Source organism: Mercenaria mercenaria, chromosome 2, assembly GCF_021730395.1.
Source record: "Mercenaria mercenaria strain notata chromosome 2, MADL_Memer_1, whole genome shotgun sequence".
Taxonomy (NCBI): domain Eukaryota; kingdom Metazoa; phylum Mollusca; class Bivalvia; order Venerida; family Veneridae; genus Mercenaria; species Mercenaria mercenaria.
In genome coordinates this window covers 51,691,496-51,702,500 of record NC_069362.1, presented here as the reverse complement: position 1 = coordinate 51,702,500, position 11,005 = coordinate 51,691,496, and positions in this window count along the sequence as shown.

Sequence of the window (11,005 nt, the reverse complement as noted above, 5' to 3'; positions counted from 1 at the left end):
TGTAGAAAATTTTTATTTATAACTTTAAAAAAATTGTTGGAGTTCAAAAAATCTTTGTTTATGAGGTTTAAAAACTTTAAATAGTGTTTCCCAGTGTTTTAAAAAAAAATTTTAGTGTGTGAATTTGCAAATTCAGAATATTTTTTTTACTGTAGTGAAACATTTACTTGTTGCAGTGGCATTGCCTTTTGTACCTTATCACAAAAATTTCAAAATTGACATTTTTTTTAAAAAATTTGATCACAAATTTGTAATTTCGCCATATGGTGCGTTTATGAGAAAAAAAGGTTTTAATGTCAGGGGGGGGCAAAAAGGGGAAGCAAAAGGGGTTTTTTTTTTTGAAGTACAATGTGAAAAAAATAAATATTTAAAATTCAAAAAAATCGCAGAGACATTTCGTTTTTAAATAAAGCTACAATGATTAAGCTTTGATAATTTGGACATGAATATTTCAAATTGCTACAAAAATCCAGGGTAAATTGCAGGTTTTGGGGAGAGGGCTAGAGGTGCAAACAAGAGGAGATAGAGCTGAAGAGTAAAAGTTGTGCAAAAAAAGAAAAAAATGGAAAATCCCCAAAGGTGAACATGACAAAAAAAAAAGCTGCAGGTCGTTTGATTGGCCGTTATGGTGGAGGGAAATGATGTACCATCCACGCCCTTAGCCTGGGATGAAGAACTAACATTAAACCCAAAGTATAAATACAAAAAAAATTTTAGGAAATCCCAAAAGGTTTATACAGGAAGTTGGGAAGATTTTCCCTTCAAAAATGCCCTGCTATCAACATGCTACAGTTTATTTTCTGTAATCAAATAGAAACCTTGAGTTCAGAGGGAAATAAATAGTCTTATGAAATTAAATTTCAAGCATTGAATTTTTTTTAAGGCCAAGGTGCCTTATAATTTATAAGTTGTTGAATCAGTATTAACGGCATTCAGCTGTTCCTGCATGTTGTTATACTAAAATAGGTTACAAAAATGACTTGAACAGAAAAAATCACTTGCTTTGCTTTTTTCCGTTTAAGAAAAAATGAATAATTTTGTATTGTAAGAAACCATGGGATAAAAGTTTGTTTTTAGAAGTCTTTAGTTTTTTTTGGGGTTCATATTTCATTATCTTTATAAAGGAAAAGATAGGGTTTTTTTGGGCACTAGTTTCTGAATGATTTATCGGAATTAAGGGCGAAAATTTTTGAAAACACTAAAATTCTATAAACTTTTTCTTTAACCTTTACTGTGATTGTAATTCGGTAAGATTTAAAGTTTGACAGAAATAATTTTGATATGTTTCCTGAGGGAAAGAGAAATTTTGCAGACCCTTTATATAAAATAAAAAGACTACAAACCAAACATTCTTTTTCCAAATGGTAATTTCCCGAACTGGAAGAAATATTTTCCACTTGGACAATCATAAAAAAAAAGGGGTTAAAATAGCTTCTGTACAGGAAATTTGACAAAATTTTAAAGATGGGAATATTTTAAAAGGGTGTTTAATAGGTTTTTTCTGTCGTCTTTCACCCAAAGGGGGTAAAAAAATTTCCCGTCTTCGCTTTTTAGTGATTTAAAAAGTTTAAATATTTTGAATGTTTTACTGAATAATCATCACAAAAGCAATTTATTTTAAAACACGAAAAAATCTAATTGTTATAAATGTTATTCAAATTCCTTTAGTAAGGAATTTTCTTTAGAGATACTAAAAAATCCTTAATATAAGTTTTTTATTTTTTTTTTGTAAGGGTCCAAATATTATTTCCCCATCTTGAAAAGGGATAGGCCTAAAACACTGCTGATAGCTCTTTAAAGCCCGGTTTTTAAATGAAAAATTTTACCAAAACACAGCACAGACCAGCAGGAAAACTGTGAATGATGGGCCAACAGCTTATCGGCAGATGTTGTAAGCTCATTACTACAAAAAAACATGTGCCCCCAGGATATCAAGCCAAAAGGTTTAAAGTTTTCCCCCATTTTCAAGGTTAAAAAAACTGAAGAAAAAAATTACCCGAGGAAAGCATTTTGATGATTTGAGTTAAAGATGTATCAGTTCTGTTCTATGGTGTCTTTCCTGTAACTATTTGAGAGTAAAATTTACATTCTGAGAACAAAATTAATTTTTGCTTTTGCTCATCCAGTTACTTCTGTAGGTAGATTGAGAGGTCCCCCCAGTCTAGCAGAATGCTCTTTGTCCTCATTTGATTGAAAAAAGTATTGGTCCTCCACCATTGATTTATGTTAGGTCGTTTTCAGTAAGGCCAACATTTTTTTATTTTCTGGTTTACGGGAGATTTTTCAAAAAATTAGGGTCGGGGGGGGGGGGGGGGGGGGGGGGGGGGACAAATAAAAATAAAAATAAAAGTCCCAATTTTGAGCAGTCGACCAAATAAATAAAAATAAAACATCCAAAAGGATACAATTTTTTTATTTTTTGTAAACCACAGAAAACGAAGCTTGCAAGCTTAAATTGCATACACACTCACAAATGACCTATTCTGAAATGGTTTATATCTCATCATCTCAGTATACTTTTGTTTTCTTTATGTGTAGCTTGTATGTATAATGCCATTTTCAAAGTCACCAAGGATATGCACTATTTGTGTTTTTGTATGTATCTATTTTGAGGTAAAAATAGACTCATTATTAAATATACATATACCACAGTTGACATTATCATATCGTAAGACCACTGCATAATATTTATTATTTAAACATGAATAACAAGAGCTGTCTCCATAGGATGACACATGCCCCCGATGGCACTTTGAATGAACAGTTATGGCCGATGTTAGAGTTTAGGACCTTCGACCTACGGAGCTGGGTCTTGCGCGCGACACGTCGTCTAACTGTGTCACACATTCATGCGTAGTTATTTTATAATCCATGCATGAATGACAATGATATGGACCGGACACGCCCATCAATGCACTATCATGAAAAATGACCTTTAATGTCTAAGTGTGACCTTGACCTTTGAGCTACGGACCTGGGTCTTGCGTGTGACACGTCGTTTTACTGTGGTACACATTCATGCCAAGTTATTTGAAAATCCATCCATTGATGACAAAGATATGGACCGGACACGCCCATCAATGCACTATCCTTTAACGTCTAAGTGTGACCTTGACCTTTGAGCTACGGACCTGGGTCTTGCGCGCGACACGTCGTCTTACTGTGGTACACATTCATGCCAAGTTATTTGAAAATCCATCCATCGATGACAAAGATATGGACCGGACACGCCCAGCAATGCACTATCCTTTAACATCTAAGTGTGACCTTGACCTTTGAGCTACGGACCTGGGTCTTGCGCGCGACACGTCGTCTTACTGTGGTACACATTCATGCCAAGTTATTTGAAAATCAATCCATCGATGACAAAGATATGGACCGGACACGCCCATCAATGCACTATCCTTTAATGTCTAAGTGTGACCTTGACCTTTGAGCTACGGGCCTGGGTCTTGCACACGACACGTCGTCTTACTGTGGTACACATTCATGCCAAGTTATTTGAAAATCCATCCATCGATGACAAAGATATGGACCGGACACGAAAATTGCGGACAGACTGACAGACCAAAAGACGGTTCAAAAACTATATGCCTCCCTTCGGGGGCATAAAAACTGCTTTAAAATGGGTATATCAGGGGTTCCACTAGACCTGAAAACCCAAGAGTCCCAGGACCCTTGGGCCCAAATTTTGAAGGGTCCTTTTCCAAAATACAGGAGTCCTGTCCCAACATGTCCATATAATTGATTATATTTTTTTATTTAGTAATTCGTAGATCTTTACCTATATTATAAGAAAACAATAAACCCAAGATCATGTTACAGCATATTAAATAAAAATGTCAGTTTCAGGTCATATATTGTAAACTAATATTTATCAAAATTCATGTTATTTTTATTAGGTTTTTCTTCTAAGTTTCATTTAATTTTTAATAACAGAACAGTGCTATAACACTCTATATAAAAGTGTATCCAAAATGTACTGTCCGGATACTGGTACACTTTCGGAATGTCATCGGAAAGTAGTTTTTGCTCAGTTTACTTGGCAAACTAAGCTAAATCAGAGATAGTTCCTCAAATAATGATGCTGCTTATCATTAAAAACTGCATTGAAAGTCAGTTTTTTTAAGGAATTTTGGAAATATGCATTATGACATCGGGTGTAATTAGACTCGTGAACGGACATTCTGAACTTATTTTTACTTTCAAAATTCATCTAAATTTGTGAAGCTTCTTGTTGAAATTACGGTATGATCACTAAGCAATGGTCTAATTTAAAGTTTGCATGAAAAAATCTTGCAGGGCACTTTTCACATGCTCGGTAATCAGCTGCTTACGATAATTTAATAATTGGCGCCTTTTTTGACAGTACACGGGATCAATACGCTTTATCAATTATCTTCAACACTTCATTGATTCTTGTTACCTACCGGTATGTGCACTCGCCGTGACGTAACTTGCTGATAAAAAAAATCAGCGAGGCAAGTCTACAGGAAAAAGGGCGGGATTTAGCAGAAGATCAAAGGCAGGAGGGCATGACCGCGTCAGTGTTTATTTTGGAATACACGTGTCTATCGTGGAAATAGTTTTACTGAAGGAAATGAATGATAAGAGAAAGGATTATCAAAGGAAAATGCCTCCGGGTCCCGAAGGACGCACAGGCAAGTATCATGCCGGGTCCTTTGAGCGTCTTTTGAAAATCTCCCGGGTCCGGACCCGGGGTCCCGGGTCAAATGGAACCCCTGTATATGCAATGACTACTTTAGGTCTGCATCCTGCATACATGCATATTGACTGGCTGGAGAGGGAGTCTTAAAAGATAGGCATTGTCATACTAGAAATGAAAAATTATGAATTGATAAATATTATGCACACTCAGTGACACTGGCTTTAAAATTAAATTGCTTTGGTTAAGTTTCAGTGGCTTGAATATTGTTTTATATTTTGCTGACTGTCAGTGCCACCTATATTGTACGACAAGCCAAAACAGTCTGAATTTTGGTTCAGCTAAAATGTGTACAAAATAACAACCTTATCAGCCGATGTTCAGACAACAATATCGGAGATTTATAAGACTCTTCACTGAGGTGGGACTTGGAATTAATAAGTTATGAGTCCGAAAAAACATTTATTATTGGATATGTCATGTGTTCCTCAGTGTCAAAGGCACATGTGGCATATAGTGTCTGAATGTTTGTCCCAAACATACTTTCAAAGGGTCTTCTTACAGATTTTGTGGTATACTTTATTAAGTGAACATGACAAATTATATATTGCTCGGAGTTTCATGTTTCATAATTATAATCTTTTGAGTTATAGTACCTGGCTAGAACTTGATCCTAGGAACTGTTGAGATAATCTTTTATATATGGCCAATATCTCCACTGGATTAGATTGCCCGTCACAAATATTAAACAACCGTTAATCTGACGGTCCAGTTATTTTGACTAGTTTGAATCTTCTATCACATGTAGCATTGTCAAGCATTTGCAGGGATATGTCATTTTACATCAAAATTGCACTTTGTTTCGAACAGAACTACTGAAAATTGTGGTATTAAATTAGTTAGTTTTTTTTCTCTAACCCTCAAGACTTCAAAGTAAAAAAAATATGTTTAGCAAGTTGATACTCACTTTTGCTTTTCCATTTTGCCATTTCTTTGGTTTCTTTCCTTTTTATCAATTGTGGTATTTTTCTGACAGTCCCACATGAATTCGATCGTTGTCCAATTATAATATACAGACAACAAATCTTGTACATGTGATACGCCAGATTTTTCAACATCTAGACATATTTGATACTGATAGTTAAGGTTTCGATGGAGGCCTTGAGAAACAAAAATCAAACAACACCAAATCATAGAAAGAAAGAGTTGTTTAACATGAAAATTGAACAGCATGTAAAACATGTGTATTACTTTATGAAACAAGTGTCAGTATACTGATATAAACATTGAATTCCGGAAAAGGGCTAGCTAAAGGGGCTCCACTTCCGGACAGTTAAACGCCTTTAAAAACTCACCATTTTCAAAGAACTGTTACACATGTTTGTTTTGATGCATTTGCAATAGCGTGCGAGTGGTGAAATTTCACGTAACAAGGTGGAACATAGTTTTCAGCAATTGTTTATCTTTTTTTCAAAGGGAGACAACTGTTCCTGATTATTTTAAGTACAAATGGCATTCATTTTCAAAGGGAAACAACTTTTCCCGATTATTTTTAAGTAATCTTTGAGAAAAAGTTGTCTCCCTTTGAAAATGAATGCCATTTGTAAAGAAATAAAGCTAAACAATTGCTGAAAACTGTGTTCCACCTTGTTATGCGAAATTTCACCACTCGCACGCTATTGCAAATGCATCAAAACGAACATGTGTAACAGTTCTTTGAAAATGGTGAGTTTTTAAAGGCGTTTAACTGTCCGGAAGTGGAGCCCCTTTTGGCAGCCCTTTTCCGGAATTCAATGTTTATATCAGTATACTGACACTTGTTTCTTAAAGTAATATACATGTTTTACATGCTGTTCAATTTTCATGCCAAACAACTCTTTCTTTCTATGATTTGGTGTTGTTTGATTTTTGTTTCTCAATGCCTCCATCGAAACCTGAAGGCCATTTTTCGTAGGTGATTACTCCTAATGTTGAGCTTTAGGTGCCATTATTGCTACTCAGATCCAATTTCTTTACAACACTTGTTATCTCTGCCAACTCATTCCAAAGATTATTGTCTGTAAACTTGTATATTTTTCCAGTTTAATTTCACACAATTTACATTTATGCAGGCCGCCATTTTTCATGTGTCTACTGATCTAGATTAAAAACCTCTACCATACAGTTAAACTTTTATTTTTGGCAGCAGCAATTACAGACAGTCGGCGGGTAAAATGAAAATAAAAGTACTGAAAATGACTTTTATTTTTATTAGGTTTTGTCAAAAAATAGGGTCGGCGCTCCCGTAAACCAGAAAATTAAAAAATGCTGGCCTAACTTGGGAAGAACAAGACATTTGTTCTCCACTGTTGATTTATGCCTGATAGTTGTCCAGACATAGCCTAGGAGCACTAATTAGATTAAGCAACTGCTGTTGCATACCTTAATTGGAATTAAACCCAAGCTAAAGAAACAAATCGTCATTTGTGTCCGTTCAAAGTGGTGAAGGAACAAAAAATCATTATTTTATAAGCATATTTGTTATTTTTATGCCCGCCCCCCCCCCCCCCTCTTCGAAGAAGGAGGGGTGTAGGAGGGGTATATTGTTTTGCAGATGTCAGTCTGTTGGTCGGTCGGTATGTAGACCAATCCATTTCCAGATGATAACTCAAGAATGCTTGGGCCTAGGATCATCTAAGTTAGTAGGGAGATTGTTCATAACAAGCAGATGACCTCTCTTGATTTCGAAATCAGTAGGTCAAAGGTTAAGGTCATAGTGACCCAGAACAGTTAAATGGTTTCCAGATGATAACTCAAGAACGCTTAAGCCTAGGATCATGAAAGTTGATAGGATGGTTGGCCATGAACAGCAGACGACCCCTATTGATTTTGAGATCAATAGGTCAAAGGTCAAGGTCACAGCAACACGGAACAGTTAAACGGTTTCCAGATGATAACTCAAGAACGCTTTGGCCTAGGATTATGAAAGTTGACAGAGAGGATGGTCACTTGGGCCTAGGATAACCAAACTTGATAAGGACGTTAATCATGATCAGCAGATGACCCCTATTGATTTTGAGGTCAGTAGGTCAAAGGTCAGGGTCACAGTGACATGAACAGTTAAACGGTTTCCGGGATAACTCAAGAACGTTTGGGCCTAGGATCATGAAAGTTGATATTGAGGTTGATCATGACCAACAGATGACCCTTATTATGTCTCCCCCAGGAGACATATTGTTTTTGCCCTGTCCGTCCGTACGTCCGTCCGTCCGTACGTCACACTTCATTTCCGAGCAATAACTGGAGAACCATTTGACCTAGAACCTTCAAACTTCATAGGGTTGTAGGGCTGCTGTAGTAGACGACCCCTATTGTTTTTGGGGTCACTCCGTCAAAGGTCAAGGTCACAGGGGCCTGAACATTGAAAACCATTTCCGATCAATAACTAGAGAACCACTTGACCCAGAATGTTGAAACTTAATAGGATGATTGGTCATGAAGAGTAGATGACCCCTATTGATTTTGGGGTCACTCCGTCAAAGGTCAAGGTCACAGGGGCCTGAACATTGAAAACCATTTCCTATCAATAACTAGAGAACCACTTGACCCAGAATGTTGAAACTTCATAGGATGATTGGTCATGAAGAGTAGATGACCCCTAACGATTTTGGGGTCACTCCATCAAAGGTCAAGGTCACAGGGGCCTGAACATGGAAAACCATTTCCGATCAATAACTAGAGAACCACTTGACCCAGAATGTTGAAACTTAATAGGATGATTGTACATGCAAAGTAGATGACCCCTATCGATTTTGGGGTCACTCCATTAAAGGTCAAGGTCACAGGGGCCTGAACATTGAAAACCATTTCCGGTCAGTAACTTGAGAACCACTTGACCCTGAATGTTGAAACTTAATAGGATGATTGCTCATGCAGAGTAGATGACCCCTAACGATTTTGTGGTCACTCTGTGAAAGGTCAAGGCCACAGGGGCCTGAACATGGAAAACCATTTCCAATCAATAACTTGAGAACCTCTCGACCTAGAATGTTGAAACTTCATAGGATGATTGTTCATGCAGAGTAAATGACCCCTATTGTTTTTGGGGTCACTCCATTAAAGGTCAAGGTCACAGAGGCCTGAACATTGATAACCAGTTCCGATCAATAACTTGAGAACCACTTGACCCAGAATGTTGAAACTTCATAGGATGATTGAACATGCAGAGTAGATGACCCCTATTGATTTTGGGGTCAGACCTATAAAGGTCAAGGTCACAGTGGCCTGTTCATGTAAAATCATTTTTTGGAAATAACTTGAGAACCACTTGACCTACAATGTTGAAACTTAATAGGATGGTTGGACATGCAGAGTAGAGTAGATGACCCCTATTTATTTTGAGGTCACTTGGTCAAAGGTCAAGGTCACAGGAGCCTGAACAGTGACTTGAGAACCACTAGGCCAAGAGTGTTGAAATTTAGCGGGATGACTGGACATGCCAAGTAGATGATCCCTATTGCAGCCAACCATCAGTGTCTCTTTGACTTTCGCTCCTGACCCCTATTGACTTCTTGCCTATAGGACTTTGCATTGGGGGAGACATGCGCTTTTTTACAAAAGCATTTTCTAGTTGATTTTGAGGTCAGTAGGCCAAAAGTCAAGGTCACATTGATCCGGAACAGTGAAACCATTTCCGGAAGATAACTTGAGAACGCTTCGGCCTAGGACCACGAAACTTAATAGGGAGGTTGATCATGACCAGCAGATGAAGGTCAATAGGTCAAGGTCACATTTACCCAGAACAGTAGAACTTTTGTGTACAGTGACCAAATATTTTCTGTTCCTTGTACAATTACTGGGCATTTCGTGTTCTATGAGTTCTTGTTTTGAAATACTATGCAAGAAAGTTACAGACATGTCAGTTTGGCATTTTGAATGGCCATTCATGGAAGAAGAAGAAAATGCATTTTAGCAAAACTAAACTAATGCAAGTTAGAAATAAGAATGTTCATTAGGGATAGATAAAGGTACAGCTGTTCTCATACTTCAGAATAGAGCATAGATACATGTTTTGTATTATCTATAAGTGAATTGTTCTAAATGCTAAAAAAGTGCAAGTTTCCATTCAGAAAATACAGAGTCCCACAACATCTGTGCACTGGTGTTTATCTTTTGTGTTGGAAACTGTCAAGAGGAGATTTTCCAGGAGTTTTCACATGTAGATCTCAAGTTTGGCATGTAGATTGGTATCACTATACATGTTTTGCTAGAGAATATACATGTTTTGTTAATGATAAGATCTGTACTGTATTTGAGTAGTATGTCTTCTCATTGACCATGGCTTGAATGTCAGTTCAGGATTAAAATGAATGTTGGAACAAAATTTTTCAGGGGTAGAATTAAACTTTGTTTTGCACTCGCAAATTTTGCTAGTACAAGAAATTTAATTAGTCCCCAAGAGTATTTATGATTTATCTATATTATACAAATGAAATTCAGGGTAAAAGGTAAAACAAAATGAAAATGTTTGTGTACACTGAACTGGTTTTCATTATATATTGCTCTGAATGTGAGTTAAAACATGCACATGTATTTAATATATCAGTTGGGTTAAAGAATTCAGGCTGTTATAAATTATGATGATTATTTATTTATACATGTTATCTACATATATATGACAGTTTTATTGCTACTTTTCAATTGTGTACACATATAATAACAAAATACAGCTGCATTTGCATATCATGACTCCGGTTTGTTGACAGTCATGTATATATTATAGCTGGTAATGCTCATGTCTTCCCATTTAATGTACAGCTTATTAATTATTTCATATACTGTATGCTCTTCATTAATTTTTAAGTGTCATAATAATACGGTCATTGACAGTTACAGTAACAAGCTGATACCATATTTCATGAGATGCAGTAATTCTACCCCCACAAATGAATATTCATTAGGTGTGCAGTTTCATTAGTCACGTTGAAATTTTACAACAGATATAGAGTTTCAGTTGTGAAGCTTAAAACATGTATTTTACTTGGACAAAACTCTAAACAAATTGAAACTTTTTGGAAAGAAAATCATTGAAAATTGTTTTATATTTGTAACTTTCTGGACTGTTTGTTTGTTTGTTTATTTCTGTTTTCTTAACCTTAGTCTATATTTCATTGTGTGCAAGAAATGTTCTGTGTACAGTCCTGAAGCAGCATACTTGTCATCTTTTCTATCTATGTTTTGATCAAAGCTGTTAGAAATACTTGGAGAGATGTGTAGTTTACTACCAGTTATCATATTTAGAGTAGCTCTTAGAAAATAAAGTAATGCACAGCAGATCTGAAAATGAAAAAGTGAACAGTG